Genomic DNA, 19,396 nt, shown 5'->3' with positions numbered 1-19,396 from the left:
CATATAGGAGAAAACAGAGTGAAACCTAAAAATTAAAACTGATACTGCCAACGAACGGTTTAACTTAGAAGAACGAAATTTGGTGAGCCAAGTGGGATTGGGGTACTGATCATTACCTGAAAGTGTCATCAAGATTGGGTGAAAAAATGTGTGCTGAGATTTCAGGAAACTCATGGTTTTTGGAAGCTTGGCAACCCCTTTCCATGAAATTGATTTGCGCCAGTCTCTGCTTAGGGCTACATCAACAGGAAACAAACCATAGAGATAGAACTTGGAACTACTTTATTGTGTCAAGTTTCAAAGAGCTAGCACAAACCGTGTTGGATTTAGAGTTCCAACTACATGTATCCATATAGGAGAAAACAGAGTGAAACCTAAAAATTAAAACTGATACTGAAAACGAACGGTTTAACCTACAAGAACGAAATTTGGTGAGCCAAGTGGGATTGGGGTACTGATCATTACCTAAAAGTGTCATCAAGATTGGGTGAAAAAATGTATGCTGAGATTTCAGGAAACACGTAGTTTTTTGGAAGCTTGGCAACCCCTTTCCATGAAAGTGATTTGCGCCGGTCTCTGCTTAGGGCTACATCAATACTAAACAAACCATAGAGATAGAACTTGGAACTACTTTATTGTGTCAAGTTTAAAGAGCTAACACAAACCATGATTGATTTAGAGTTCCAACAACATGTATCCATATAGGAGAAAACAGAGTGAAACCTAAAAATTAAAACTGTTACAGCCAACAAAGGGTTTAACCTAGAAGAACGAAATTTGGTGAGCCAAGTGGGATTGGGGTACTGATCATTAACTGAAAGTGTTATCAAGATTGGGGGAAAAATGTATGCTGAGATTTCAGGAAACTCGTAGTTTTTTGGAAGTTTGGCAACCCCTTTTTATGAAAGTGATTTGCGCCAGTCTCTGCTTAGGGCTACATCAATAGGAAACAAACCATAGAGATAGAACTTGGAACTACTTTATTTTGTCAAGTTTCCAAGAGCTAGCACAAACCGTGTTTGATTTAGAGTTCCAAATACATGTATCCATATAGGAGAAAACAGAGTGAAACCTAAAAATTAAAACTCTTACAGCCAACGAACGGTTTAACCTAGAAGAACGAAATTTGGTGAGCCAAGTGGGATTGGGGTCCTGATCATTACCTGAAAGTGTCATCAAATTTGGGTGAAAAAATGTGTGCTGAGATTTCAGGAAACTCGTAGTTTTTTGGAAGCTTGGCAACAACTTTCCATGAAAGTGATTTGCGCAGGTCTCTGCTTAGGGATACATCAATAGGAAAAAAACCATAGAGATAGAACTTGGAACTACTTTATTGTGTCAAGTTTCTAAGAGCTAGCACAAAATGTGTTTGATTTAGAGTTCCAACTACATGTATCCATATAGGAGAAAACAGAGTGAAACCTAAAAATTAAAACTGATACTGCCAACGAACGGTTTAACCTAGAATAACGAAATTGGTGAGCCAAGTGGGATAGGGGTACTGATCATTACCTGAAAGTGTCATCAAGATTGGGTGAAAAAATGTGTGCTGAGATTTCAGGAAACTCATAGTTTTTTGGAACCTTGGCAACCCCGTTCCATGAAAGTGATTTGCGCCAGTCTCTGCTTAGGGCTACATCAATAGGAAACAAACCATAGAGATAGAACTTGGAACTACTTTATTGTGTCAAGTTTCAAAGAGCTAGCACAAACCGTGTTTGATTTAGAGTTCCAACTACATGTATCCATATAGGAGAAAACAGAGTGAAACCTAAAAATTAAAACTGATACTGCCAACGAACGGTTTAACCTAGAAGAACGAAATTTCGTGAGCCAAGTGGGATCGGGGTACTGATCATTACCTGAAAGTGTCATCAAGATTGAGTGAAAAAAGTGTGTCCTAAGATTTCAGGAATCTCGTAGTTTTTTGGAACCTTGGGAACCCCTTTCCATGAAAGTGATTTGCGCCAGTCTCTGATTAGGGCTACATCAATAGGAAAAAAACCATAGAGATAGAACTTGGAACTACTTTATTGTGTCAAGTTTCCAAGATCTAGCACAAACCGTGTTTGGAGTTCCAACTACATTTATCCATATAGGAGAAAACAGAGTGAAACCTAAAAATTAAAACTGATACTGCCAACGAACGGTTTAACCTAGAAGAACGAAATTTGGTGAGCCAAGTGGGATTGGGGTACTGATCATTACCTGAAAGTGTCATCAAGATTGGGTGAAAAAATGTGTGCTGAGATTTCAGGAAACTCATGGTTTTTGGAAGCTTGGCAACCCCTTTCCATGAAATTGATTTGCACCAGTCTCTGCTTAGGGCTACATCAATAGGAAACAAACCATAGAGGTAGAACATGGAACTACTTTATTGTGTCAAGTTTCAAAGAGCTAGCACGAATCGCGTTTGATTTAGAGTTCCAACAACATGTATCCATATAGGAGAAAACAGAGTGAAACCTAAAAATTAAAACTGTTACAGCCAACAAAGGGTTTAACCTAGAAGAACGAAATTTGGTGAGCCAAGTGGGATTGGGGTACTGATCATTAACTGAAAGTGTTATCAAGATTGGGGGAAAAATGTATGCTGAGATTTCAGGAAACTCGTAGTTTTTTGGAAGTTTGGCAACCCCTTTTTATGAAAGTGATTTGCGCCAGTCTCTGCTTAGGGCTACATCAATAGGAAACAAACCATAGAGATAGAACTTGGAACTACTTTATTGTGTCAAGTTTCCAAGAGCTAGCACAAACCGTGTTTGATTTAGAGTTCCAAATACATGTATCCATATAGGAGAAAACAGAGTGAAACCTAAAAATTAAAACTGATACTGACAACGAACGGTTTAACCTACAAGAACGAAATTTGGTGAGCCAAGAGGGATTCGGGTACTGATCATTACCTGATAGTGTCATCAGATTGGGTGAAAAAATGTGTGCTGAGATTTCAGGAAACTCGTATTTTTTTTGGAATTTTGGCAACCCCTTTCCATGAAAGTGTTTTGCGCCGGTCTCTGCTTAGGGCTACATCAATAGGAAACAAACCATAGAGATAGAACTTGGAACTACTTTATTGTGTCAAGTTTAAAGAGCTAACACAAACCATGTTTGATTTAGAGTTCCAACTACATGTTTCCATATAGGAGAAAACAGAGTGAAACCTAAAAATTAAAACTGTTACAGCCAACGAACGGTTTAACCTAGAAGAACGAAATTTGGTGAGCCAAGTGGGATTGGTGTACTGATCATTACTTGAAAGTGTCATCAAATTTGGGTGAAAAAATGTGTGCTGAGATTTCAGGAAACTCGTAATTTTTGGAAGCTTGGCAACCCATTTCCATGAAAGTGATTTGCGCCAGTCTCTGCTTAGGGCTACATCAATAGGAAAAAACCATAGAGATAGAACTTGGAACTACTTTATTGTGTCATGTTTCTAAGAGCTAGCACAAAATGTGTTTGATTTAGAGTTCCAACTACATGTATCCATATAGGAGAAAACAGAGTGAAACCTAAAAATTAAAACTGATACTGACAACGAACGGTTTAACCTAGAAGAACGAAATTTGGTGAGCCAAGTGGGATTGGGGTACTGATATTTACCTGAAAGTGTCATCAAGATTGGGTGAAAAAATGTGTGCTGAGATTTCAGGAAACTCGTAGTTTTTTGGAAGCTTGGCAACAACTTTCCTTGAAAGAGATTTGCGCAGGTCTCTGTTTAGGGCTACATCAATAGAAAAAAAACCATAGACATAGAACTTGGAACTACTTTATTGTGTCATGTTTCTAAGAGCTAGCACAAAATGTGTTTGATTTAGAGTTCCAACTACATGTATCCATATAGGAGAAAACAGAGTGAAACCTAAAAATTAAAACTGATACTGCCAACGAACGGTTTAACCTAGAAGAACGTAATTTGGTGAACCAAGTGGTATTGGTTTACTGATCATTACCTGAAAGTGTCATCAAGATTGGTTGAAAAAATGTGTGCTGAGATTTCAGGAAACTCATAGTTTTTGGAAGCTTGGCAACCCCTTTCCATGAAATTGATTTGCGCCAGTCTCTGCTTAGGGCTACATCAATAGGAAACAAACCATAGAGATAGAACTTGGAACTACTTTATTGTGTCAAGTTTCAAAGAGCTAGCACAAACCGTGTTGGATTTAGAGTTCCAACTACATGTATCCATATAGGAGAAAGCAGAGTGAAACCTAAAAATTAAAACTGATACTGCCAACGAACGGTTTAACCTAGAAGAACGAAATTTGGTGAGCCAAGTGGGAATGGGGTGCTGATCATTACCGGAAAGTGTCATCAAGATTGGGTGAAAAAATGTGTGCTGAGATTTCAGGAAACTCGTAGAATTTTGGAAGCTTGGCAACCCATTTCCATGAAAGTGATTTGTGCCATTCTCTGCTTAGGGCTACATCAATAGGAATGAAACCATAGAGATAGAATTTGGAACTACTTTATTGTGTCAAGTTTCAAAGAGCTAGCACGAATCCCGTTTGATTTAGAGTTCCAACTACATGTATCCATATAGGAGAAAACAGAGTGAAACCTAAAAATTAAAACTGTTACAGCCAACGAACGGTTTAACCTAGAAGAACGAAATTTGGTGAGCCAAGTGGGATTGGGGTACTGATCATTATCTGAAAGTGTTATCAAGATTGGGGGAAAAATGTGTGCTGAGATTTCAGGAAACTCATAGTTTTTTGGAAGTTTGGAAACCGCTTTCCATGAAAGTGATTTGCGCCAGTCTCTGCTTAGGGCTACATCAATAGGAAACAAACCATAGAGATAGAACTTGGAATTACTTTATTGTGTCAAGTTTCATAGAGCTAGCACAAACCGTGTTTGATTTAGAGTTCCAAATACATGTATCCATATAGGAGAAAACAGAGTGAAACCTAAAAATTAAAACTGATACTGACAACGAACGGTTTAACCTAGAAGAACGAAATTTGGTGAGCCAAGAGGGATTGGGGTACTGATCATTACCTGATAGTGTCATCAGATTGGGTGAAAAAATGTGTGCTGAGTTTTCAGGAAACTCGTAGTTTTGTGGAATCTTGGCAACCCATTTCCATGAAAGTGATTTGCGCCGGTCTCTGCTTAGGGCTACATCAATAGCAAACAAACCATAGAGATAGAAATTGGAACTACTTTATTGTGTCAAGTTTAAAGAGCTAACACAATCCATGTTTGATTTAGAGTTCCAACTACATATATCCATATGGGAGAAAACAGAGTGAAACCTAAAAATTTAAACTAATACTACCAACGAACGGTTTAACCTAGAAAAACGAAATTGGTGAGCCAAGTGGGATAGGGGTACTGATCATTACCTGAAAGTGTCATCAAGATTGGGTGAAAAAATGTGTGCTGAGATTTCAGGAAACTCATAGTTTTTTGGAACCTTGGCAACCCCGTTCCATGAAAGTGATTTGCGCCAGTCTCTGCTTAGGGCTACATCAATAGGAAACAAACCATAGAGATAGAACTTGGAACTACTTTATTGTGTCAAGTTTCAAAGAGCTAGCACAAACCGTGTTTGATTTAGAGTTCCAACTACATTTATCCATATAGGAGAAAACAGAGTGAAACCTAAAAATTAAAACTGATACTGCCAACGAACGGTTTAACCTAGAAGAACGAAATTTGGTGAGCCAAGTGGGATCGGGGTAGTGATCATTACCTGAAAGTGTCATCAAGATTGAGTGAAAAAAGTGTGTGCTAAGATTTCAGGAATCTCGTAGTTTTTTGGAACCTTGGGAACCCCTTTCCATGAAAGTGATTTGCGCCAGTCTCTGATTAGGGCTACATCAATAGGAAAAAAACCATAGAGATAGAACTTGGAACTACTTTATTGTGTCAAGTTTCCAAGATCTAGCACAAACCGTGTTTGGAGTTCCAACTACATGTATCCATATAGGAGAAAACAGAGTGAAACCTAAAAATTAAAACTGATACTGCCAACGAACGGTTTAACCTACAAGAACGAAATTTGGTGAGCCAAGTGGGATTGCGGTAATGATCATTACCTGAAAGTGTCATCAAGATTTGGTGAAAAAATATGTTCTGAGATTTCAGGAAACTCATGGTTTTTGGAAGCTTGGCAACCCCTTTCCATGAAATTGATTTGCGCCAGTCTCTGCTTAAGGCTACATCAATAGGAAACAAACCATAGAGATAGAACTTGGAACTACTTTATTGTGTCAAGTTTCAAAGAGCTAGCACAAACCGTGTTGGATTTAGAGTTCCAACTACATGTATCCATATAGGAGAAAACAGAGTGAAACCTAAAAATTAAAACTGATACTGCCAATGAACGGTTTAACCTAGAAGAACGAAATTTGGTGAGCCAAGTGGGATTGGGGTACTGATCATTACCTGAAAGTGTCATCAAGATTGGGTGAAAAAATGTGTGCTGAGATTTCAGGAAACTCATGGTTTTTGGAAGCTTGGCAACCCCTTTCCATGAAATTGATTTGCGCCAGTCTCTGCTTAGGGCTACATCAATAGGAAACAAACCATACAGATAGAACTTGGAAATACTTTATTGTGTCAAGTTTCAAAGAGCTAGCACAAACCGTGTTGGATTTAGAGTTCCAACTACATGTATCCATATAGGAGAAAACAGAGTGAAACCTAAAAATTAAAACTGATACTGAAAACGAACGGTTTAACCTACAAGAACGAAATTTGGTGAGCCAAGTGGGATTGGGGTACTGATCATTACCTGAAAGTGTCATCAAGATTGGGTGAAAAAATGTATGCTGAGATTTCAGGAAACTCGTAGTTTTTTGGAAGCTTGGCAACCCCTTTCCATGAAAGTGATTTGCGCCAGTCTCTGCTTAGGGCTACATCAATACTAAACAAACCATAGAGATAGAACATGGAACTACTTTATTGTGTCAAGTTTAAAGAGCTAACACAAACCATGTTTGATTTAGAGTTCCAACTACATATATCCATATAGGAGAAAACAGAGTGAAACCTAAAAATTAAAACTGTTACTGCCAACGAACAGTTTAACCTAGAAGAACGAAATTTGGTGAGCCAAGTGGGATTAGGGTACTGATCATTACCTGAAAGTACCATCAAGATTGGTTGAAAAAATGTGTGCTGAGATTTCAGGAAACTCGTAGTTTTTTGGAATCTTGGCAACCCCTTTCCATGAAAGTGATTTGCGCCAGTCTCTGTTTAGGGCTACATCAATAGGAAAGAAACCATAGAGATAGAATTTGGAACTACTTTATTGTAGCAAGTTTCAAAGAGCTAGCACGAATCGCATTTGATTTAGAGTTCCAACAACATGTATCCATATAGGAGAAAACAGAGTGAAACCTAAAAATTAAAACTGTTACAGCCAACAAAGGGTTTAACCTAGAAGAACGAAATTTGGTGAGCCAAGTGGGATTGGGGTACTGATCATTAACTGAAAGTGTTATCAAGATTGGGGGAAAAATGAATGCTGAGATGTCAGGAAACTCGTAGTTTTTTGGAAGTTTGGCAACCCCTTTTTATGAAAGTGATTTGCGCCAGTCTCTGCTTAGGGCTACATCAATAGGAAACAAACCATAGAGATAGAACTTGGAACTACTTTATTGTGTCAAGTTTCCAAGAGCTAGCACAAACCGTGTTTGATTTAGAGTTCCAAATACATGTATCCATATAGGAGAAAACAGAGTGAAACCTAAAAATTAAAACTGATACTGCCAACGAACGGTTTAACCCAGAATAACGAAATTGGTGAGCCAAGTGGGATAGGGGTACTGATCATTACCTGAACGTGTCATCAAGATTGGGTGAAAAAATGTGTGCTGAGATTTCAGGAAACTCATAGTTTTTTGGAACCTTGGCAACCCCTTTCCATGAAAGTGATTTGCGCCAGTCTCTGCTTAGGGGTACATCAATAGGAAACAAACCATAGAGATAGAACTTGGAACTACTTTATTGTGTCAAGTTTCCAAGAGCTAGCACAAACCGTGTTTGATCTAGAGTTCCAAATACATGTATCCATATAGGAGAAAACAGAGTGAAACCTAAAAATTAAAACTGATACTGACAACGAACGGTTTAACCTACAAGAACGAAATTTGGTGAGCCAAGAGGGATTAGGGTACTGATCATTACCTGATAGTGTCATCAGATTGGGTGAAAAAATGTGTGCTGAGATTTCAGGAAACTCGTAGTTTTTTGGAATCTTGGCAACCCCTTTCCATGAAAGTGATTTGCGCCGGTCTCTGCTTAGTGCTACATCAATAGGAAACAAACCATAGAGATAGAACTTGGAACTACTTTATTGTGTCAAGTTTAAAGAGCTAACACAAACCATGTTTGATTTAGAGTTCCACCTACATGTTTCCATATAGGAGAAAACAGAGTGAAACCTAAAAATTAAAACTGTCACAGCCAACGAATGGTTTAACCTAGAAGAACGAAATTTGGTGAGCCAAGTGGGATTGGTGTACTGATCATTACTTGAAAGTGTCATCAAATTTGGGTGAAAAAATGTGTGCTGAGATTTCAGGAAACTCATGGTTTTTGGAAGCTTGGCAACCCCTTTCCATGAAATTGATTTGCGCCAGTCTCTGCTTAGGGCTACATCAATAGGAAACAAACCATACAGATAGAACTTGGAAATACTTTATTGTGTCAAGTTTCAAAGAGCTAGCACAAACCGTGTTGGATTTAGAGTTCCAACTACATGTATCCATATAGGAGAAAACAGAGTGAAACCTAAAAATTAAAACTGATACTGAAAACGAACGGTTTAACCTACAAGAACGAAATTTGGTGAGCCAAGTGGGATTGGGGTACTGATCATTACCTGAAAGTGTCATCAAGATTGGGTGAAAAAATGTATGCTGAGATTTCAGGAAACTCGTAGTTTTTTGGAAGCTTGGCAACCCCTTTCCATGAAAGTGATTTGCGCCAGTCTCTGCTTAGGGCTACATCAATACTAAACAAACCATAGAGATAGAACATGGAACTACTTTATTGTGTCAAGTTTAAAGAGCTAACACAAACCATGTTTGATTTAGAGTTCCAACTACATATATCCATATAGGAGAAAACAGAGTGAAACCTAAAAATTAAAACTGTTACTGCCAACGAACAGTTTAACCTAGAAGAACGAAATTTGGTGAGCCAAGTGGGATTAGGGTACTGATCATTACCTGAAAGTACCATCAAGATTGGTTGAAAAAATGTGTGCTGAGATTTCAGGAAACTCGTAGTTTTTTGGAATCTTGGCAACCCCTTTCCATGAAAGTGATTTGCGCCAGTCTCTGTTTAGGGCTACATCAATAGGAAAGAAACCATAGAGATAGAATTTGGAACTACTTTATTGTAGCAAGTTTCAAAGAGCTAGCACGAATCGCATTTGATTTAGAGTTCCAACAACATGTATCCATATAGGAGAAAACAGAGTGAAACCTAAAAATTAAAACTGTTACAGCCAACAAAGGGTTTAACCTAGAAGAACGAAATTTGGTGAGCCAAGTGGGATTGGGGTACTGATCATTAACTGAAAGTGTTATCAAGATTGGGGGAAAAATGAATGCTGAGATGTCAGGAAACTCGTAGTTTTTTGGAAGTTTGGCAACCCCTTTTTATGAAAGTGATTTGCGCCAGTCTCTGCTTAGGGCTACATCAATAGGAAACAAACCATAGAGATAGAACTTGGAACTACTTTATTGTGTCAAGTTTCCAAGAGCTAGCACAAACCGTGTTTGATTTAGAGTTCCAAATACATGTATCCATATAGGAGAAAACAGAGTGAAACCTAAAAATTAAAACTGATACTGCCAACGAACGGTTTAACCCAGAATAACGAAATTGGTGAGCCAAGTGGGATAGGGGTACTGATCATTACCTGAACGTGTCATCAAGATTGGGTGAAAAAATGTGTGCTGAGATTTCAGGAAACTCATAGTTTTTTGGAACCTTGGCAACCCCTTTCCATGAAAGTGATTTGCGCCAGTCTCTGCTTAGGGGTACATCAATAGGAAACAAACCATAGAGATAGAACTTGGAACTACTTTATTGTGTCAAGTTTCCAAGAGCTAGCACAAACCGTGTTTGATCTAGAGTTCCAAATACATGTATCCATATAGGAGAAAACAGAGTGAAACCTAAAAATTAAAACTGATACTGACAACGAACGGTTTAACCTACAAGAACGAAATTTGGTGAGCCAAGAGGGATTAGGGTACTGATCATTACCTGATAGTGTCATCAGATTGGGTGAAAAAATGTGTGCTGAGATTTCAGGAAACTCGTAGTTTTTTGGAATCTTGGCAACCCCTTTCCATGAAAGTGATTTGCGCCGGTCTCTGCTTAGTGCTACATCAATAGGAAACAAACCATAGAGATAGAACTTGGAACTACTTTATTGTGTCAAGTTTAAAGAGCTAACACAAACCATGTTTGATTTAGAGTTCCACCTACATGTTTCCATATAGGAGAAAACAGAGTGAAACCTAAAAATTAAAACTGTCACAGCCAACGAATGGTTTAACCTAGAAGAACGAAATTTGGTGAGCCAAGTGGGATTGGTGTACTGATCATTACTTGAAAGTGTCATCAAATTTGGGTGAAAAAATGTGTGCTGAGATTTCAGGAAACTCGTAATTTTTGGAAGCTTGGCAACCCCTTTCCATGAAAGTGATTTGCGCCAGTCTCTGCTTAGGGCTACATCAATAGGAAAAAACCATAGAGATAGAACTTGGAACTACTTTATTGTGTCAAGTTTCCAAGAGCTAGCACAAACCGTGTTTGATTTAGAGTTCCAACTACATGTATCCATATAGGAGAAAACAGAGTGAAACCTAAAAATTAAAACTGTTCCTGACAACGAACGGTTTAACCTACAAGAACGAAATTTGGTGAGCCAAGTGGGATTGGGGTACTGATATTTACCTGAAAGTGTCATCAAGATTGGGTGAAAAAATGTGTGCTGAGATTTCAGGAAACTCATGGTTTTTGGAAGCTTGGCAACCCCTTTCCATGAAAGTGATTTGCGCAGGTCTCTGCTTAGGGCTACATCAATAGGAAACAAACCATAGAGATAGAACTTGGAACTACTTTATTGTGTCAAGTTTCAAAGAGCTAGCACAAACCGTGTTGGATTTAGAGTTCCAACTACATGTATCCATATAGGAGAAAACAGAGTGAAACCTAAAAATTAAAACTGATACTGCCAACGAACGGTTTAACCTACAAGAACGAAATTTGGTGAGCCAAGTGGGATTGGGGTACTGATCATTACCTGAAAGTGTCATCAAGATTGGGTGAAAAAATGTGTGCTGAGATTTCAGGAAACTCATAGTTTTTGGAAGCTTGGCAACCCCTTTCCATGAAATTGATTTGCGCCAGTCTCTGCTTAGGGCTACATCAATAGGAAACAAACCATAGAGATAGAACTTGGAACTACTTTATTGTGTCAAGTTTCAAAGAGCTAGCACAAACCGTGTTGGATTTACAGTTCCAACTACATGTATCCATATAGGAGAAAACAGAGTGAAACCTAAAAATTAAAACTGATACTGCCAACGAACGGTTTAACATAGAAGAACGAAATTTGGTGAGCCAAGTGGGATTGGGGTACTGATCATTACCTGAAAGTGTCATCAAGATTGGGTGAAAAAATGTATTCTGAGATTTCAGGAAACACGTAGTTTTTTGGAAGCTTGGCAACCCCTTTCCATGAAAGTGATTTGCGCCGGTCTCTGCTTAGGGCTACATCAATACTAAACAAACCATAGAGATAGAACATGGAACTACTTTATTGTGTCAAGTTTAAAGAGCTAACACAAACCATGTTTGATTTAGAGTTCCAACTACATATATCCATATAGGAGAAAACAGAGTGAAACCTAAAAATTAAAACTGATACTGCCAACGAACGGTTTAACCTAGAAGAAGGAAATTTGGTGAGCCAAGTCGGATTGGGGTACTGATCATTACCTGAAAGTGTCTTCAAGTTTGGTTGAATAAATGTATGCTGAGATTTCAGGAAACTCGTAGTTTTTTGGAAGCTTGGCAACCCCTTTCCATGAAAGAGATTTGTGCCAGACTCTGCTTAGTAGTACATCTCTAGGAAACAAACCATAGAGATAGAACTTGGAAATACTTTATTGTGTCCCGTTAACAAGAACTAGCACAAACCGTGTTTGATTTAGAGTTCCAACTACATTTATCCATATAGGAGAAAACTGAGTGAAATCTAAAAATTAAAACTGATAATGGCAATGAACGGTTTAACCTAGAAGAACGAAATTTGGTGAGCCAAGTGGGATTGGGGTACTGATGATTACCTGAAAGTGTCATCAATATTAGTTGAAAAAATGTGTGCTGAGATTTCAGGAAACTCGTAGTTTTTTGGAAGCTTGGCAACAACTTTCCATGAAAGTGATTTGCGCAGGTCTCTGCTTAGGACTACATCAATAGGAAACAAACCATAGAGATAGAACTTGGAACTACTTTATTGTGTCAAGTTTGAAAGAGCTAGCACAAACCGTGTTTGATTTAGTGTTCCAACTACATGTATCCATATAGGAGAAAACAGAGTGAAACCTAAAAATTAAAACTGTTACTGCCAGCGAACGGTTTAACATAGAAGAATGAAATTTGGTGAGCCAAGTGGGATTGGGGTACTGATCATTACTTGAAAGTGTCATCAATATTTGGTGAAAAAATGTGTGCTGAGATTTCAGGAAACTCGTAGTTTTTTGGAAGATTGGCAACAACTTTCCATAAAAGTGATTTGCGCCGGTCTCTGCTTAGGACTACATCAATAGGAAACAAACCATAGAGATAGAACTTGGAACTACTTTATTGTGTCAAGTTTCAAAGAGCTAGAACAAACCGTGTTTGATTTTGAGTTCCAACTACATGTATCCATATAGGAGAAAACAGAGTGAAACCTAAAAATTAAAACTGATACTGCCAAGGAATGTTTTAACCTAGAAGAACGAAATTTGGTGAGCCAAGTGGGATTCCGTACTGATCATTACCTGAAAGTGTCATCAAGATTGGGTGAAAAAATGTATGCTGAGATTTCAGGAGACTCGTAGTTTTTGGAAGCTTGGCAACCCCTTTCCATGAAAGTGATTTGCGCCAGTCTCTGCTTAGGGCTACATCAATAGGAAACAAACCATAGAGATAGAACTTGGAACTACTCTATTGTTTCAAGATTCCATGGGCTAGCACAAACCGTGTTTGATTTAGACTTCCAACTACATGTATCCATATAGGAGAAAACAGAGTGAAACGTAAAAATTAAAACTTTACTGCCAATGAACGGTTTAACCTAGAAGAACGAAATTTGGTGAGGCAAGTGGGATTGGCCTACTGATCATTATCTGAAATTATAAACAAGATTTCGTGAAAAAATGTGTGCTTAGATTTCAGGAAACTCGTAGTTTTTTGGAAGCTTGGCAACCCCTTTCCATGAAAGTGATTTGCACCAGTCTCTGCTTAGGGCTACATCAATAGCAAACAAACCATAGAGATAGAACTTGGAACTACTTTATTGTGTCAAGATTCAAAGAGCTAGCACAAACCGTCTTTGATTTAGAGTCCCAAATACATGTATCCATATAGGAGAAAACAGAGTGAAACCTAAATATTTAAACTGTTACTGCCAACGAATGGTTTAACCTAGAAGAACGAAATTTGGTGAGCCAAGTGGGATTGGGGTACTGATCATTATCTGAAAGTGTCATCAAGATTGCGTGAAAAAATGTGTACTGAGATTTCAGGAAACTCGTGGTTTTTTGGAAGCTTGTCATCCCCTTTCCATGAAAGTGATTTGCGCCGGTCTCTGCTTAGGCTACTTCAATAGGAAACAAACCATAGAGATAGAACCTGGAACTACTTTATTGTGTCAAGTTTCAAAGAGCTAGCACAAACCGTCTTTGATTTAGAGTTCCAACTACATGTATCCATATAGGAGAAAACTGAGTGAAACCTAAATATTTAAACTGTTACTGCCAACGAACGGTTTAACCTAGAAGAACAAAATTTGGTGAGCCAAGTGGGATTGGGGTACTGATCATTACCTGAAAGTCTCATCAAGATTGGGTGTAAAAATGTGTGCTGGGATTTCAGGAAACTCGTAGTTTTTTGAAAGCTTGGCAACCCCTTTCCATTAAAGTGATTTACGCCGGTCTCTCATTAGGGCTACATGAATAAGAAACAAACCATAGAGATAGAACTTGGAAGTACTTTATTGTGTGAACTTTTAAAGAGCTAGCACAATCCGTGTTTGATTTAGAGTTCCAACTATATGTATCCATATAAGAGAAAACAGAGTGAAACCTAAAAATTGAAATTGTTTCTGCCAACGAACTGTTTAACCTAGAAGAACGAAATTTGGTGAGCCAAGTGGGATTGGGGTACTGATCATTATCTGAAAGTGTCATCAAGATTGGGTGAAAAAATGTGTGCTGAGATTTCAGGAAATTCGTGGTTTTTTTGAAGATTGTCAACCCCTTTCCATGAAAGTGATTTGCGCCGGTCTCTGCTTAGGGCTACATCAATAGGAAAGAAACCGTAGAGATAGAACTTTGAACTACTTTATTGTGTCAATTTTCAAAGAGCTAGCACAAACCGTCTTTGATTTAGAGTTCCAACTACATGTATCCATATAGGAGGAAACTGAGTGAAATCTAAATATTTATACTGTTACTGCCAACGAATGGTTTACCCTAGAAGAACGAAATTTGGTGAGCCAAGTGGGATTGGGGTACTGATCATTACCTGAAAGTCTCATCAAGATTGGGTGTAAAAATGTGTGCTGGGATTTCAGGAAACTCGTAGTTTTTTGAAAGCTTGGCAACCCCTTTCCATTAAAGTGATTTACGCCGGTCTCTCATTAGGGCTACATGAATAGGAAACAAACCATAGAGATTGAACTTGGCACTACTGTATTGTGTCAAGTTTCAAAGAGCTAGCACAAACCGTCTTTGATTTAGAGTTCCAAATACATGTATCCATATAGGAGAAAACAGAGTGAAACCTAAAAATTAAAACTGTTACTGCCAACGAACGGTTTAACCTAGAAGAACGAAACTTGGTGAGCCAAGTGGGATTGGGGTACTGATCATTATCTGAAAGTGTCTTCAAGATTGGGTGAAAAAATGTTTGCTGAGATTTCAGGAAACTCGTGGTATTTTGGAAGCTTGTCAACCCCTTTCCATGAAAGTGATTTACGCCGGTCTCTCATTAGGGCTACATGAATAAGAAACAAACCATAGAGATAGAACTTGGAAGTACTTTATTGTGTGAAGTTTCAAACAGCTAGCACAAACCGTCTTTGATTTAGAGTTCCAACTATATGTATCCATATAGGAGAAAACAGAGTGAAACCTAAAAATTAAAATTGTTACAGCCAACGAAGGGTTTAACCTAGAAGAACGAAATTTGGTGAGCCAAGTGGGATTGGGGTACTGATCATTACCTGAAAGTGTCATCAAGTTTGGGTGTAAAAATGTGTGCTGGGATCTCAGGAAACTCGTAGTTTTTTGGAACCTTGGCAACCCCTTTCCATTAAAGTGATTTACGCCGGTCTCTCATTAGGGCTACATGAATAGGAAACAAACCAGAGAGAGAGAACTTGGAAGTACTTTATTGTGTGAAGTTTCAAAGAGCTAGCACAAACCGTGTTTGATTTAGAGTTCCATCTACATGTATCCATACAGGAGAAAGCAGAGTGAAAACTAAAAATTAAAACTGTTACAGCCAACGAACAGTTTAACCTAGAAGAAGGAAATTTGGTGAGCCAAGTGGGATTGGGGTACTGATCATTACCTGAAAGTGTCATCAAGATTGGGTGAAAAATGTGTGCTGAGATTTCAGGAAACTCGTAGTTTTTTGGAAGCTTGGCAACCCGTTTCCATGAAAGTGATTTGTGCCAGTCTCTGCTTAGGACTACATCAATAGGAAACAAACCATAGAGATAGAACTTGGAACTACTTTATTGTGTCAAGTTTCAAAGAGCTAGCACAAACCGTGTTTGATTTAGAGTTCCAAATATGTGTATCCATATAGGAGAATACAGAGTGAAACCTAAAAATTAAAACTGTTACTGCCAACGAACGGTTTAACCTAGAAGAACGAAATTTGGTGAGCCAAGTGGGATTGGGGTACTGATCATTACCTGAAAGTGTCATCAAGATTGGGTGAAAAAATGTGTGCTGAGATTTCAGGAAACTCGTAGTTTTTTGGAAGCTTGGCAACAAATTTCCATGAAAGGGATTTGCGCACATCTCTGCTTAGGGCTACGTCAATAGGAAACAAACCATAGAGATAGAACTTGGAACTACTTTATTGTGTCAAGTTTCAAAGAGCTAGCACAAACCGTGTTTGATTTAGGGTTCCAACTACAAGTATCCATATACGAGAAAACAGAGTGAAACCTAAACATTTAAACTGTTACTGCCAACGAACGGTTTAACCAAGAAGAACGAAATTTGATGAGCCAAGTGGGATTGGGGTAGTGATCATTACCTGAAAGTGTCATCACGATTGGGTGAAAAAACGCATGCTGAGATTTCAGGAAACTCGTAGTTTTTTGGAAGCTTGGCAACCCCTTTCCATGAAAGGGATTTGTGCCAGTCTCTGCTTAGGGCTACATCAATAGGAAACAAACCATAGAAATAAAATTTGGAACTACTTTATTGTGTCTAGTTTCCAAGGGCTAGCACAAACCATGTTTGATTTAGAGTTCCAACTACATGTATCCATATAGGAGAAAACAGAGTGAAACCTAAAAATTAAAACTGTTACTGCCAACGAACGGTTTAACCTAGAAGAATGAAATTTGGTGAGCCAAGTGGGATTGGGGTACTGATCATTACCTGAAAGTGTAATCAAGTTTGGGTGAAAAAATGTGTGCTGATATTTCAGGAAACTCGTAGTTTTTTGGAAGCTTGGCAACAACTTTCCATGAAAGTGATTTGCGCCAGTCTCTGCTTAGGGATACATCAATAGGAAACAAACCATAGAGATAGAACTTGGAACTACTTTATTGTGTCAACTTTCATAGAGCTAGCACAAACCGTGTTTGATTTAGAGTTCCAACTACATGTATCCATATAGGAGAAAACAGAGTGAAACCTAAAAATTAAAACTGTTACTGCCAACGAACGGTTTAACCTAGAAGAAGGAAATATGGTGAGCCAAGTAGGATTGGGGTACTGATCATTACCTGAAAGTGTCATCAAGATTGGGTGATAAAATGTATGGTGAGATTTCAGGAAACTCGTAGTTTTTTGGAAGTTTGGCAACCCCTTTCCATTAAAGTGATTTGCGCCGGTCTCTGATTAGGGCTATATCAATAGGAAAAAAACCATAGAGATAGAACTAGGAACTACTTTATTGTGTCAAGTTTCCAAGATCTAGCACAAACCGTGTTTGATTTAGACTTCCAACTACATGTATGCATACAGGAGAAAACAGAGTGAAACCTAAAAATTAATACTGATACTGCCAACGAACGGTTTAACCTAGAAGAAGGAAATTTGGTGAGCCAAGTGGGATTGGGGTACTGATCATTACCTGAAAGTGTTATCAAGATTGGGTAAAAAAATGTGTGCTGAGATTTCAGGAAACTCATAGTTTTTGGAAGCTTGGCAACAAATTTCCATGAAAGTGATTTGTGCCAGTCTCTGCTTAGGGCTACATCAATAGGAAACAAACCATAGAGTTAGAACTTGGAACTACTTTATTGTGTCACGTTTCCAAGAGCTAGCACAAACCGTGTTTGATTTAGAGTTCCAACTACATGTATTCATATAGGAGAAAACAGAGTGAAACCTAAAAATTAAAACTGTTACTGCCAATGAACGGTTTAACCTAGAAGAACGAAATTTGGTGAGCCAAGTGGGATTGGGGTACTGATCAATACCTGAAAGTGTCATCATGATTGGGTGAAAAAATGTATGCTGAGATTTCAGGAAACTCGTAGTTTTTTGGAAGCTTGGCAACCCCTTTCCATGAAAGTGCTTTGCGCCAGTCTCTGCTTAGGGCTATGTCAATAGGAAACAAACCATAGAGATAGACCTTGGAACTACTTTATTGTGTCAAGTTTCAAAGAGCTAGCACAAACTGTGTTTGATTTAGAGTTCCAACTACATGTATCCATATAGGAGAAAACAGAGTGAAACCTAAAAATTAAAACTGATACTGCCAACGAATGGTTTAACCTAGAAGAACGAAATTTGGTGAGCCAAGTGGGATTGGGGTACGGATCATTACCTGAAAGTGTCATCAAGATTGGGTGAAAAAATGTATGATGAGATTTCAGGAAACTCGTACTTTTTGGAAGTTTGGAAACCCCTTTCCATGAAAGTGATTTGCGCCGCTCTGTGCTTAGGGATACATCAAAAGGAATCAACCATAGAGATAGAACTTGGAACTACTTTATTGTGTCAATTTCCAAGAGCTACCACAAACCGTGTTTGATTTAGAGTTCCAACTACATGTATCCATATAGGAGAAAACAGAGTGAAACCTAAAAATTAAAACTGATACTGCCAACGAACGGTTTAACCTAGAAGAATGAAATTTGGTGAGCCAAGTGGGATTGGGGTACTGATCATTACCTGAAAGTGTCATCAACATTGGGTGAAAAAATGTGTGCTGAGATTTCAGGAAACTCGTAGTTTTTTGGAAGCTTGGCAACAAATTTCCATGAAAGTGATTTGCGCCCATCTCTGCTTAGGGCTACATCAATAGGAAACAAACCATAGAGTTAGAACTTGGAACTACTTTTTTGTGTCACGTTTCCAAGAGCTAGCACAAACCGTGTTTGATTTAGAGTTCCAACTACATGTATTCATATAGGAGAAAACAGAGTGAAACCTAAAAATTAAAACTGTTACTGCCAACGAACGGTTTAACCTAGAAGAACGAAATTTGGTGAGCCAAGTGGGATTGGGGTACTGATCAATACCTGAAAGTGTCATAAAGATTGGGTGAAAAAATGTGTCCTGAGATTTCAGGAAACTCGTAGTTTTTTGGAAGCTTGGCAACAACTTTCCATGAAACTGATTTGCGCTGGGCTCTGCTTAGGGCTACATCAATAGGAAACAAACCATAGAGATAGAACTTGGAACTACTTTATTGTGTCAAGTTTCCAAGAGCTAGCACAAACCGTGTTTGATTTAGAGTTCCAACTCCATGTATCCATATTGGAGAAAACAGAGTGAAACCTAAAAATTAAAACTGATACTGCCAACGAACGGTTTAACCTAGAAGAATGAAATTTGGGGAGCCAAGTGGGATTGGGGTACTGATCATTACCTGAAAGTGTCATCACGATTGGGAGAAAAAATGTATGCTGAGATTTCAGGAAACTAGTAGTTTTTTGGAGCTTGGCAAC

The sequence above is a fragment of the Spermophilus citellus genome (assembly GCF_964194105.1).
Source record: "Spermophilus citellus genome assembly, chromosome: 4".
Lineage (NCBI taxonomy): Eukaryota > Metazoa > Chordata > Mammalia > Rodentia > Sciuridae > Spermophilus > Spermophilus citellus.
This window is presented reverse-complemented; position numbering follows the sequence as displayed.